Source organism: Bombina bombina, chromosome 2, assembly GCF_027579735.1.
Source record: "Bombina bombina isolate aBomBom1 chromosome 2, aBomBom1.pri, whole genome shotgun sequence".
NCBI classification, from domain to species: domain Eukaryota; kingdom Metazoa; phylum Chordata; class Amphibia; order Anura; family Bombinatoridae; genus Bombina; species Bombina bombina.
Genome location: NC_069500.1, coordinates 1,068,415,443 through 1,068,427,902, shown reverse-complemented (window position 1 = coordinate 1,068,427,902; position 12,460 = coordinate 1,068,415,443). Strand labels below are relative to the sequence as shown.

General features: G+C 41.2%; 1 protein-coding gene and 1 long non-coding RNA gene across 2 annotated transcripts in view; one reads left to right on the top strand and one right to left on the bottom strand.

Annotated features, from left to right (window-relative positions):
* TBC1D9 (TBC1 domain family member 9) overlaps positions 1–12,460 on the top strand; it is a 512,458-nt gene that overhangs the window by 236,662 nt on the left and 263,336 nt on the right. The window lies entirely within an intron of this gene.
* LOC128650040 (uncharacterized) lies at positions 5,055–5,326 on the bottom strand. The gene is made up of 2 exons (XR_008400715.1): positions 5,253–5,326; positions 5,055–5,176 (listed from the first exon to the last, which is right to left on the bottom strand). It is a non-coding gene; the product is annotated as an uncharacterized LOC128650040 (long non-coding RNA).

Below are 12,460 nucleotides of genomic sequence, written 5' to 3'. Positions count from 1 at the left end.
AATGTTTCCAATAGATGCCACTACACGGGACTTATGGCAGACTGTCCCTAAGGTGGAGGGAGCAGTTTCTACTTTAGCAAAGTGTACCACTATCCCGGTTGAGGACAGTTGTGCTTTTTCAGATCCAATGGATAAAAAATTAGAGGGTTACCTTAAGAAAATGTTTATTCAACAAGGTTTTATTTTACAGCCCCTTGCATGCATTGCGCCTGTCACTGCTGCGGCGGCATTCTGGTTTGAGGCCCTGGAAGAGGCCATCCATACAGCTCCATTGACTGAAATTGTTGACAAGCTTAGAACTCTTAAGCTAGCTAACTCATTTGTTTCTGATGCCATTGTTCATTTGATTAAACTAACGGCTAAGAATTCCGGATTCGCCATCCAGGCGCGTAGGGCGCTATGGCTCAAATCCTGGTCAGCTGATGTGACTTCAAAGTCTAAATTACTCAACATTCCTTTCAAGGGGCAGACCTTATTCGGGCCTGGTTTGAAAGAAATTATTGCTGACATTACTGGAGGTAAGGGTCATACCCTTCCTCAGGACAGGGCCAAATCAAAGGCCAAACAGTCTAATTTTCGTGCCTTTCGAAATTTCAAGGCAGGTGCAGCATCAACTTCCTCTGCTTCATAACAAGAGGGAACTTTTGCTCAATCCAAGCAGGCCTGGAAACCTAACCAGTCCTGGAACAAGGGCAAGCAGGCCAGAAAGCCTGCTGCTGCCTCTAAGACAGCATGAAGGAGCGGCCCCCTATCCGTCAACGGATCTAGTAGGGGGCAGACTCTCTCTCTTCGCCCAGGCGTGGGCAAGAGATGTTCAGGATCCCTGGGCGTTGGAGATCATATCTCAGGGATATCTTCTGGACTTCAAAGCTTCTCCTCCACAAGGGAGATTTCACCTTTCAAGATTATCTGCAAACCAGATAAAGAAAGAGGCATTCCTAAGCTGCGTACAAGATCTCCTTGTAATGGGAGTGATCCATTGTAAGAATCAATACAGGGAATTGGTTAGGTTACCACTCAGTCTCACAAATATCGGGGCTGTTAAGTCACAATCCCCTATTCTGATCCTAGACTGAGGGCCCAGTATGGGTTAAAAAGGAATTCTCAACTCTGCAGAAAGGATTAGCTCAATTAGTGAAAGCTGAATCCAATAAATGCTGAACAGAGGAGAAAAGGATATTAGTGCCTGTATATAAGGATTAACAGGCAAGACTCAGACAAAAATGAAACTTGCATATAATACTGAAGAATAGGTAGGTTATTTATACTTATACTAAAGCTAATAAGTCAGTTCACTTGTAGGAGAATCACAGAAAATAGAGTCACATATATGAGAAATGCAGCCTTTTCCTGGAGTGAATGTACATAGGCACAGATTTCAATGATAAGTTCAGTTCACAGCATATAAGATACAAGTTTGCAATAAAACCTGATGAGTCCAGAAAACACTTTCAAAATGGTAATGCCAAAGGAATATTCAGTACCTTTAATCCTGTGGTCTGGTGAAAGATTCTGCTAGAGGAAAAGCAGCAGTTACCTGGAGTCCGGTATCCCCAAACAGGAAGTGCAGGCTGTGAGTGTATCAGAGGAGCTGCTGACAGGCACGGCAGAGGAATTCAGAAAAGCACAGTCTGTGAGTGGTAAGCCTAAAAGCTTAAGTAAATGCTGAGGAGACAAAGGTATTTGTAGCAAGCATAAGAAATAACAAAAAGTTGCAGGAAATAGATTTTGGTGAGTTCCTGTAAGTAGGCTCAGGTAGAGATCCAGAGAGCATGTAGATTGCTTCAGCACAAGCCAGGATACTCAGCATAAGGATCAAATTACAGAGCACAGGATTTAGTTAGGAGGAGCCTTATAAAGGGTTCAAATTAAAGGGACAGACAAACTGACAAGACCTCAGACATGACAGAACCCCCCCCCCAAAGGAGCCACTCCGAGGCTCAAGGCCTAGGACGATCAGGATTCCTCCGATGAAAGAGAGAGACCAAGCGAGGAGCCGTCAGATTTGTGGAGGGTTTCCAAGAATCCTCATCATGGGAAAATCCTTTCCAATGGATGAGATACTGCAGCTCATTGAGATGAAAACGGGAATCCAAAATGTCCTGAATCTCATATTCTGGAAGCAAAAGATCAGAAATCGGGAGAGCACAACTAGAGAAGGGAGGAGCCCCAACTGTAGAGGGCTTAAGGAGCGAGACATGAAAGGTGGGGTGCACTGGAATGGAGTCCGGCAATTCCAAAGTGACAGCTTTGGAATTAATAACCCTAGATATCCTAAATGGACCAATATATAAGGCAGCCAGTTTCTTGGTAGGAACCTTCAGATGCAGATGTTTAGTCGATAACCAAACCATATCACCAACTACATAAGCAGGGGGTTGCCTCCTGCGTAAATCGTAAAAGTACTTCTGTTGTTGTTGAGATGTTTTAAGATTGTCCTGAATGATCCGAAAGTGTTGAGATAATTCGTTTATTGTGTCATTGACCAAGGGACAGCTGGTGTCTTCTCTGGGATATAAATGAAATCTAGGATGGAAACCGTAATTCGCATAAAAAGGTGAAACTTTTGTAGAAGCATTAACTGCATTATTAAAAGCAAATTCAGCAGTAGGTAGTAAAGACAACCAATCATTCTGTAAGAAAGCACAATGACAGCGTAAGTATTGCTCAAGTGTCTGGTTTGTTCTCTCCGTTTGCCCATTTGTTTGGGGGTGATATGAAGAGCTGAGTCTGCGCTGTATTTTTAAAATGATACATAGTTGAGTCCAGAACTTTGAGGTGAATTGAGAACCTCTATCTGATGTTATGGTATCTGGAAGTCCATGCAACCTAACAATATGAGAAAGAAAAAGTTTTGCAGTTTCAGAGGCTGTAGGCAAGGAATGACAAGGTACAAAATGAGCCATCTTGGAAAACAAATCGACGACCACCATGATGCAGTTATGGTTGTTAGAGCTAGGAAGTTCTACCACGAAATCCATAGCAATGTCTTTCCAAGGCCTATCAGCCACGGGTAGAGATAAGAGTAAACCATATGGAGCTGCCTTGGATGGTTTCGCCATAGCACAAATAGTGCAAGCTTTGATATGTTTATCAACATCAGATGACATGGAGGGCCACCAGAAATCCCTTTGTAGGAGATGTTTGGTTCTACGGAATCCAGGATGACCACATATAACGGATTCATGGACAGAATGCAAGATCTCTTTTCGTAGATTTGAGGGTACGTAGAGCTTTCCATCATGATAATACAGACCATCCTTATTTTTGGTAAGGTAAGGCAGAGGTAAGTCAGGATCTTGTTTTTGAGAGGACTGGAGGTTAGTAGTAAAATCCAAAGCTAAACCAATAAATTTACATTGGGGAATGACACTACCAGTTGTGTTGGAATATGAAGGTCTTAAAACTTTCCTGGAAAGAGAATCGGCCTTACCATTTTTGCATCCAGGCCTGTATGTAATAAGGAAATCAAAACGACTGAAAAATAAGCTCCATCTGATTTGACGTGCCAATAATGTTTTATTGGTTTTAAGGTATTCCAAGTTTTTATGGTCGGTGTAAATCAAAAAAGGAATGGTTGTACCTTCCAGGAGATGCCTCCAAAATTCAAGGGCAGATTTTATGGCCAGGAGTTCTTTTTATCCAATGGAGTAGTTCAATTCTGGGGATGTCATAACTCTTGAAAAGTAACCAACGGGATGCATGGGGGTGTTGGGTGTTTTTCTTTGCGACAAAATAGCTCCCAAGCCATAGTCAGATGCATCAACCTCCAATATATATTGCAATTGGGGATCAGGAAACTTAAGAATTGTAGCAGTAGTGAAAGAGTGTTTCAACTTTTGGAAAGCTTGTTCTGCTTGAGGGGTCCAATGGAATGTTGATGAATTACCACTTAAAGAAGTGATAGGTTTAGCAATAGAAGAGAAATTTCTGATAAATCTTCTATAAAAGTTAGCAAAACCAATGAAACACTGTATCTCCTTCTTGTTAGTAGGAGTAGGCCAAGAAGTTATAGCTTCAATTTTTTTTGTTCCATCTGTATGCCTAAAGGAGAAATTGAATAACCCAAAAAAGATATAGTATCCGTATTGAAAATACATTTTTCAGGTTTAGCATAAAGTGAATTTTGTCTAAGTCGGAGTAAAACAGTGCGTACATGTATAGTATGTTGTTCTTCAGTTTTGGAGTAAATCAGTATGTCGTCAAGATATACAATCATACATACGTCAAGTAGATCTCTAAATAAATCATTAATAAAGCACTGAAAAGTTGCTGGTGCATTACATAAACCGAATGGCATGACAGCGTACTTGAACAAGCCATACCTTGTTCGAAACGCCGTCAGCCATTCGTGTCCCTCTTTGATTCGAATTAAATTATACGCCCCTCTCAGATCGAGTTTAGTGAAAATAGTCGCCCCTTGTAATCGTTCTATGATTTCTGGAATAAGGGGCAGAGGGTATCTGTTCTTCTTGGTTCTTTTGTTGAGCTCTCGGTAATCAATAATTGGTCTTAACGTATTATCTTTATTACGGACGAAGAACATACCCGCACCAGCTGGGGATGTGGATGGCCTAATAAAGCCCTTCCGTAAGTTGTCATCGAGATATTGTTTCAAATGTACTAATTCTGGCTCAGAAAGAGGGTATATATGTCCGTATGGGATATCGGAACCAGGTAACAATTCTATGGGGCAGTCGTATGACCTGTGTGGAGGTAAGTTTTCTGCTTCAGTTTTGTCAAAAACATCCATAAAGTCTGAGTATGTCTTAGGAATAACAGGAGTCTCAATGGATGTGTTAAGTATATGTGTTGGCAGGTAACAGGATTTAGAACAAAATGTAGAATTGAAGAGAACTTGTGAATTTCTCCAAGATATCTGAGGTTCGTGTGTTTGCAACCAGAGTAGACCTAGAACTATAGGAAACAAGGGTGATGCTATAACGTCAAAGGATATAGACTCTCTATGGCCAGAAGTAGTGGTCATGAGCAGTGGTACAGTCTTATGGGTGATAGGACCTGAAGATAAATAAGAACCATCAATCACACGTATGGCTAGTGAATCAATACGTTTTATTAATGGAATGTGATATTTATCAAGAAAAGTTTTATCAATGAAATTGCCCGTGGTTCCGGAGTCAATAATGGCCTGTGTCTGGATTCTTTGTCCCTCCCACTGTAAAGAGATAGGTTACAATGAGTAATAAGTGAAAAGTGTTGAGTACAAACTACTACTGAAGACCTACTCTTACCCTTTTGTTTCTGGAGAATAGGACAGTCCTTTACTGTATGTGCCTTGGAAGCACAGTATAAGCACAAATTATTGGCCTTTCTTCTGTTCTTTTCTTCTGTAGTCAAAGGACCTTTAGTAAAGGCAATCTCCATTGGTTCATCAGAAGTGCGTGCAACAGGAGGAGTATAGGATGGTATAGGTGACTTTCTCCATGGCTGTTCTGCATAACCTCTCTCACTTTTACGTTCACAAATCCTCCGATCTATAGTGACAGCATGTGACATAAGTCCATCGAGAGTAGAGGGGAGAGGACCCCTTGCCAATTCATCCTTAACAATGTCTGAAAGACCAGTACGAAATTGGTATAGCAATGCTGCCTCATTCCACATGGAGTCAGGTGCCCACCTTTTGAAATCAGAGACATAATCCTCAGCAGGTCTTCTATTCTGTTTTAATGCCTTAAGTGCATTTTCAGCTGTATTCTGTTTATTTTTATTCTCATAGAGGAAAGACATTTTCTCAAAGAACTGTTGTAGAGAATCCAGAATTGGATCATTATTCTCAAAAAAATTGGTAGCCCAAGCTTTAGGTTCTCCTTTCAGATATGAAATAACAGTAAGAACTTTTGTACGTTCAGTAGGATAAGTCTTAGGTTTCAATGAGAAGAAAAGGAGACAAGAATTTTTAAAGTCTCTGAACTGATTTCTATCCCCTGAAAATCTCTCTGGAGGACAGACTTGAGGATCAGGGGGTGATTCAGGCATGGAGGGTCTATTGTCAATGTTTTCTCTAATGACTGTTCTGAGATACTGATTCTCAGACTGGATCTCTCTAATGCCTTGAATTAGTATATCCATGTTCTGAGTTAATGCAGATACTTTATTAGTGAGTTCTGCTAACTCCATACTAATTCCCTTTTCTTTTTCTTTTGGCTCTGTAATATGTAAGAATCAATACAGGGAATTGGTTAGGTTACCACTCAGTCTCACAAATATTGTTAAGTCACAATCCCCTATTCTGATCCTAGACTGAGGGCCCAGTATGGGTTAAAAAGGAATTCTCAACTCTGCAGAAAGGATTAGCTCAATTAGTGAAAGCTGAATCCAATAAATGCTGAACAGAGGAGAAAAGGATATTAGTGCCTGTACAAAAATGAAACTTGCATATAATACTGAAGAATAGGTAGGTTATTTATACTTATACTAAAGCTAATAAGTCAGTTCACTTGTAGGAGAATCACAGAAAATAGAGTCACATATATGAGAAATGCAGCCTTTTCCTGGAGTGAATGTACATAGGCACAGATTTCAATGATAAGTTCAGTTCACAGCATATAAGATACAAGTTTGCAATAAAACCTGATGAGTCCAGAAAACACTTTCAAAATGGTAATGCCAAAGGAATATTCAGTACCTTTAATCCTGTGGTCTGGTGAAAGATTCTGCTAGAGGAAAAGCAGCAGTTACCTGGAGTCCGGTATCCCCAAACAGGAAGTGCAGGCTGTGAGTGTATCAGAGGAGCTGCTGACAGGCACGGCAGAGGAATTCAGAAAAGCACAGTCTGTGAGTGGTAAGCCTAAAAGCTTAAGTAAATGCTGAGGAGACAAAGGTATTTGTAGCAAGCATAAGAAATAACAAAAAGTTGCAGGAAATAGATTTTGGTGAGTTCCTGTAAGTAGGCTCAGGTAGAGATCCAGAGAGCATGTAGATTGCTTCAGCACAAGCCAGGATACTCAGCATAAGGATCAAATTACAGAGCACAGGATTTAGTTAGGAGGAGCCTTATAAAGGGTTCAAATTTAAAGGGACAGACAAACTGACAAGACCTCAGACATGACATCCATCCAGTTCCGCGGACGGAACAAGGACAGGGGTTTTATTCAAATCTGTTTGTGGTTCCCAAAAAAGAGGGAACCTTCAGACCAATTTTGGATTTAAAGATCCTAAACAAATTCCTCAGAGTTCCGTCATTCAAGATGGAAACTATTCGAACCATTTTACCCATGATCCAAGAGGGTCAGTACATGACCACAGTGGACTTAAAGGATGCCTACCTTCACATTCCGATTCACAATAATCATCATCAGTTCCTGAGGTTTGCCTTTCTAGACAGGCATTACCAATTTGTAGCTCTTCCATTCGGGTTGGCTACAGCCCCAAGAATTTTTACAAAGGTTCTGGGCTCACTTCTGGCGGTCCTAAGACCGCGAGGCATAGCGGTGGCTCCTTAGCTGGACGATATCCTGATACAGGCGTCAAGCTTTCAAATTGCCAAATCTCATACAGAGATAGTTCTGGCATTCCTGAGGTCGCATGGGTGGAAAGTGAACGAAGAAAAGAGTTCTCTATCTCCACTCACGAGGGTTTCCTTCCTAGGGACTCTAATAGATTCTGTAGAAATGAAAATTTACCTGACGGAGTCCAGGTTATCAAAACTTCTAAATGCTTGCCGTGTTCTTCACTCCATTCCGCGCCCCACGGTGGCTCAGTGCATGGAAGTAATCGGCTTAATGGTAGCGGCGATGGACATAGTGCCATTTGCGCGCCTGCATCTCAGGCCGCTGCAATTATGCATGCTCAGTCAGTGGAATGGGGATTACACAGATTTGTCCCCTCTACTAAATCTGGATCAGGAAACCAGAGATTCTCTTCTCTGGTGGTTATCTCTGGCCCATCTGTCCAAGGGTATGACCTTTCACAGACCAGATTGGACAATTGTAACAGCAGATGCCAGCCTTCTAGGTTGGGGTGCAGTCTGGAACTCCCTGAAGGCTCAGGGTTCATGGACTCAGGAGGAGAAACTCCTCCCAATAAATATTCTGGAGTTAAGAGCAATATTCAATGCTCTTCTGGCTTGGCCTCAGCTAGCAACACTGAGGTTCATCAGATTTCAGTCAGACAACATCACGACTGTGGCTTACATCAACCATCAAGGGGGAACCAGGAGTTCCCTAGCGATGTCAGAAGTCTCCAAGATAATTCGCTGGGCAGAGACTCACTCTTGCCACCTGTCAGCGATCCATATCCCAGGTGTAGAGAACTGGGAGGCGGATTTTCTAAGTCGTCAGACTTTTCATCCGGGGGAATGGGAACTCCATCCGGAGGTGTTTGCTCAATTGGTTCTCCGTTGGGGCAAACCAGAATTGGATCTCATGGCGTCTCGCCAGAACGCCAAGCTTCCTTGTTACGGATCCAGGTCCAGGGACCCAGAAGCGGCACTGATAGATGCTCTAGCCGCGCCTTAGTTCTTCAACCTGGCTTATGTGTTTCCACCGTTTCCTCTGCTCCCTCGTCTGATTGCCAAAATCAAACAGGAAAGAGCATCAGTGATATTGATAGCGCCTGCGTGGCCACGCAGGACCTGGTATGCAGACCTAGTGGACATGTCATCCTTTCCACCATGGACTCTGCCTCTGAGACAAGACCTTCTAATACAAGGTCCTTTCAATCATCCGAATCTACTTTCTCTGAGACTGACTGCATGGAGATTGAACGCTTGATCCTATCAAAGCGTGGCTTCTCTGAGTCAGTAATTGATACCTTAATACAGGCACGAAAGCCTGTCACCAGGAAAATTTACCACAAGATATGGCGTAAATATCTTCATTGGTGTGAATCCAAGAATTACTCATGGAGTAGGGTTAGGATTCCTAGGATATTGTCCTTCCTCCAAGAGGGTTTGGACAAAGGATTATCAGCTAGTTCTTTAAAGGGACAGATTTCTGCTCTGTCTATTCTTTTACACAAGCGTCTGGCAGAAGTTCCAGACGTTCAGGCATTTTGTCAGGCTTTAGTTAGAATTAAGCCTGTGTTTAAACCTGTTGCTCCTCCATGGAGCTTAAACTTGGTTCTTAAAGTTCTTCAAGGGGTTCCGTTTGAACCCCTTCATTCTATTGATATCAAACTTCTTTGATGGAAAGTTCTTTTTCTGATGGCTATTTCCTCGGCTCGAAGAGTCTCGGAGTTATCTGCCTTACATTGTGATTCTCCTTATCTGATCTTTCATTCAGATAAAGTTGTTCTGCGTACAAAACCTGGGTTTTTACCTAAGGTGGTTTCTAACAAGAATATCAATCAAGAGATTGTTGTTCCATCATTATGTCCTAATCCTTCTTCAAAGAAGGAACGTCTTTTGCATAATCTAGACGTAGTCCGTGCCTTGAAGTTTTACTTACAGGCTACTAAACATTTTCGCCAAACATCTAACCTGTTTGTTGTTTACTCTGGACAGAGGAGAGGTCAGAAGGACTCGGCAACCTCTCTTTCTTTTTGGCTTCGGAGTATAATCCGTTTAGCCTAAGAGACTGCTGGACAGCAGCCTCCTGAAAGGATTACAGCTCATTCTACTAGAGCTGTGGCTTCCACCTGGGCCTTTAAAAATGAGGCCTCTGTTGATCAGATTTGCAAGGCTGCAACTTGGTCTTCCCTTCATACTTTTTCCAAATTTGATACTTTTGCTTCTTCAGAGGCTGTTTTTGGGAGAAAGGTTCTACAGGCAGTGGTTCCTTCCGTTTAAGTTCCTGCCTTGTCCCTCCCATCATCCGTGTACTTTAGCTTTGGTATTGGTATCCCACAAGTAATGGATGATTCGTGGACTGGATACACTTAACAAGAGAAAACATAATTTATGCTTACCTGATAAATTTATTTCTCTTGTAGTGTATCCAGTCCACGGCCCGCCCTGTCCTTTTCAGGCAGGTCTAAATTTTAATTAAACTACAGTCACCACTGCACCCTATGGTTTCTCCTTTCTCGGCTTGTTTCTGTCGAATGACTGGATATGGCAGTGAGGGGAAGAGCTATATAGCAGCTCTGCTGTGGGTGATCCTCTTGCAACTTCCTGTTGGGAAGGAGAATATCCCACAAGTAATGGATGATCCGTGGACTGGATACACTACAAGAGAAATAAATTTATCAGGTAAGCATAAATTATGTTTTTTTTCTTGAAAGAGAAGAGATAGAAGTCTAGATTTTGAAACCATGCCTGCTGACCATGACTTCAGCCACAAAGCTTTTCTGGTAAAAACTGCTATTCAAAAACCAATGTTGGAAATCTTCGTCTAAGGAATCATCCAAAAGTTGCTCAGATAAACTGTCACACCAAAGAGTAGAAGGTGCCGGAATACAGGCGATACTAATAGCTCGTCTGAATAAAAAACACCCACTTGTTGAAAAGCTTTTCTATGGTAATTGCACCATATATTTTTGGGACAGTTTCCCAAAACTCTGTTAGCAGCCAGTAAAGGGAGCATCCTTTTTAAATTTAGATGCAGGATTACAAGGGAGGCCTGATTTGGACAACTCCTCTGTGATTAATTCAGTGATCGCCTGAGAAACTGGAGAAACCTCAGGAGAATTAGGAGTAGATTTGCAAATCATATCCAATTGCTTTACAAATATTTTCTCAGAAGGCTTAGGTTCTTGAAAATGCAAAGAGCCTCCTTAAGTAAAGTACAAAGATGTTCAAGCTTAAGCATAAAAGAGAATTCTGAATCCTGATCAGTAACTGAGTTCTGATCATCAGAAGTAAATTCACCTTCAGAAGACAGATCTGAGGTATCCACTCCACTCTGTTTAGTGGATCTGTGAGATTTAGAATGAGAAGATAAATCAACTGTAGGTTGATTATCAGACATAGACCTGTGTGATATTTTGAGGACTTCAGATATTGTGACTGTATTAACTTCTCCCTATAAACTTTAATGGAGTGCATAAACTGGAAAAAAAAGACTTATCGCTGGTGTGCTAACCCGACACTGCGTTCAACCTACATCGCTAAACCGAAGGAAGTTATGAATATTTTACATTCCAATGTTCATAACAAAGAAGAAAATGTTCTTTTTTTCCCCAGGCAATCCTCATGCATTCAATGAAAAAATGTTGCCAGGAGCACCAAAACGTAAATTGAAAAGACTTGCTTTATTATTTTTGTGAATAAAACAAAACAAAAAGGGTTAACTAACCCCCAGGGTAAGAGTGATAAATAACCTTAGAAACACAGAAAACAAAAAGGCTGACCGGTTTCGGCGTCTGCCTTAATCCTAGCCCTGGGGTTTAGTTAACCCTTTTTGTTTTGTTTTATTCACAAAAATAATAAAGCAAGTCTTTTCAATTTACTTTTTGGTGCTCCTGACAACATTTTTTCATTGGATAATTCGCAGCTGAGGCCACAGTGAGCACATTAAGTGAATCAGCACTTAATAAACCCCTTTTTTACTGCATGAGTACAACACCACACTGCAAGGACATTGTAACTCCTGAAAGAAGTTTTTTAACCACCAACAAGGGGCAGAGATTCGACGGCGGCACCACACTACTGGTTAACCAGCATCCTGGTGAGCAAAAAAGGACGGCACCCAAGAAGTAAGGAGGTGGTGAGTCACTTAACTAACTGAATATTCTGTACCAGTGGTTTATAAATGGAAAAGTGAACTTTCATATTGCACAGATCAGGGGATTTGGGGGCTAACCCTCTGAGACTGCACACAGAAGGAGTTTTCAACATACTATAACAGCAGTTTGTGGGAAAAGGGACTGACATATTTATACAATTAAATTAAATTATTTTACTGTGCGAGCACCCATTTGAATATGCATCATACATCATTTGGGCACTTGTGTGTGTTTAGCTATAGTCTAGTAACAATGACTTGCAAAAAATGCTCTATTTCACATGTGCGCAATTTAGTCCCTTATTTCCTATTAAGACGATGAACCCTTGAAACCAAAACACGGCATAACACGGCACTCTCTATACATATTGCTTGTAAAGGGTGCACTGTACCTCGGCCTTTAATGCCTGCTACACAGAATAATGTACCTGAGTACTGAGCATTTGGCTGCTTAGTACTGCAAGACAAAATGCCACCAAAGTCGCACACAGAAAATTGTCATTAATTTTATTTTTATAATGAAGCTTCTAAATTTTTTTGGTTGAAAATACCTTTATTAGCATATGTCAAATAATATAACATTTCAAAACAAAAATGCAGATGTAGATAACAATACAATTATTTCAATATCTCATACAATAGTGTTCATTATATTCAAACCTTCTATCCAGAAATAATGATGAGTATAACAGGTATTCCTGAACCTTGTGAATCAGGTTTTACATCGTATTGCCGCTGATCCTATGCTTCCACCTTTAGAACATAATATATTGTATCATGGTGACTTTGACCTCACTTATGCTTTCAGTGAGGAGTATTGTCTGCTGTGCTTCTTC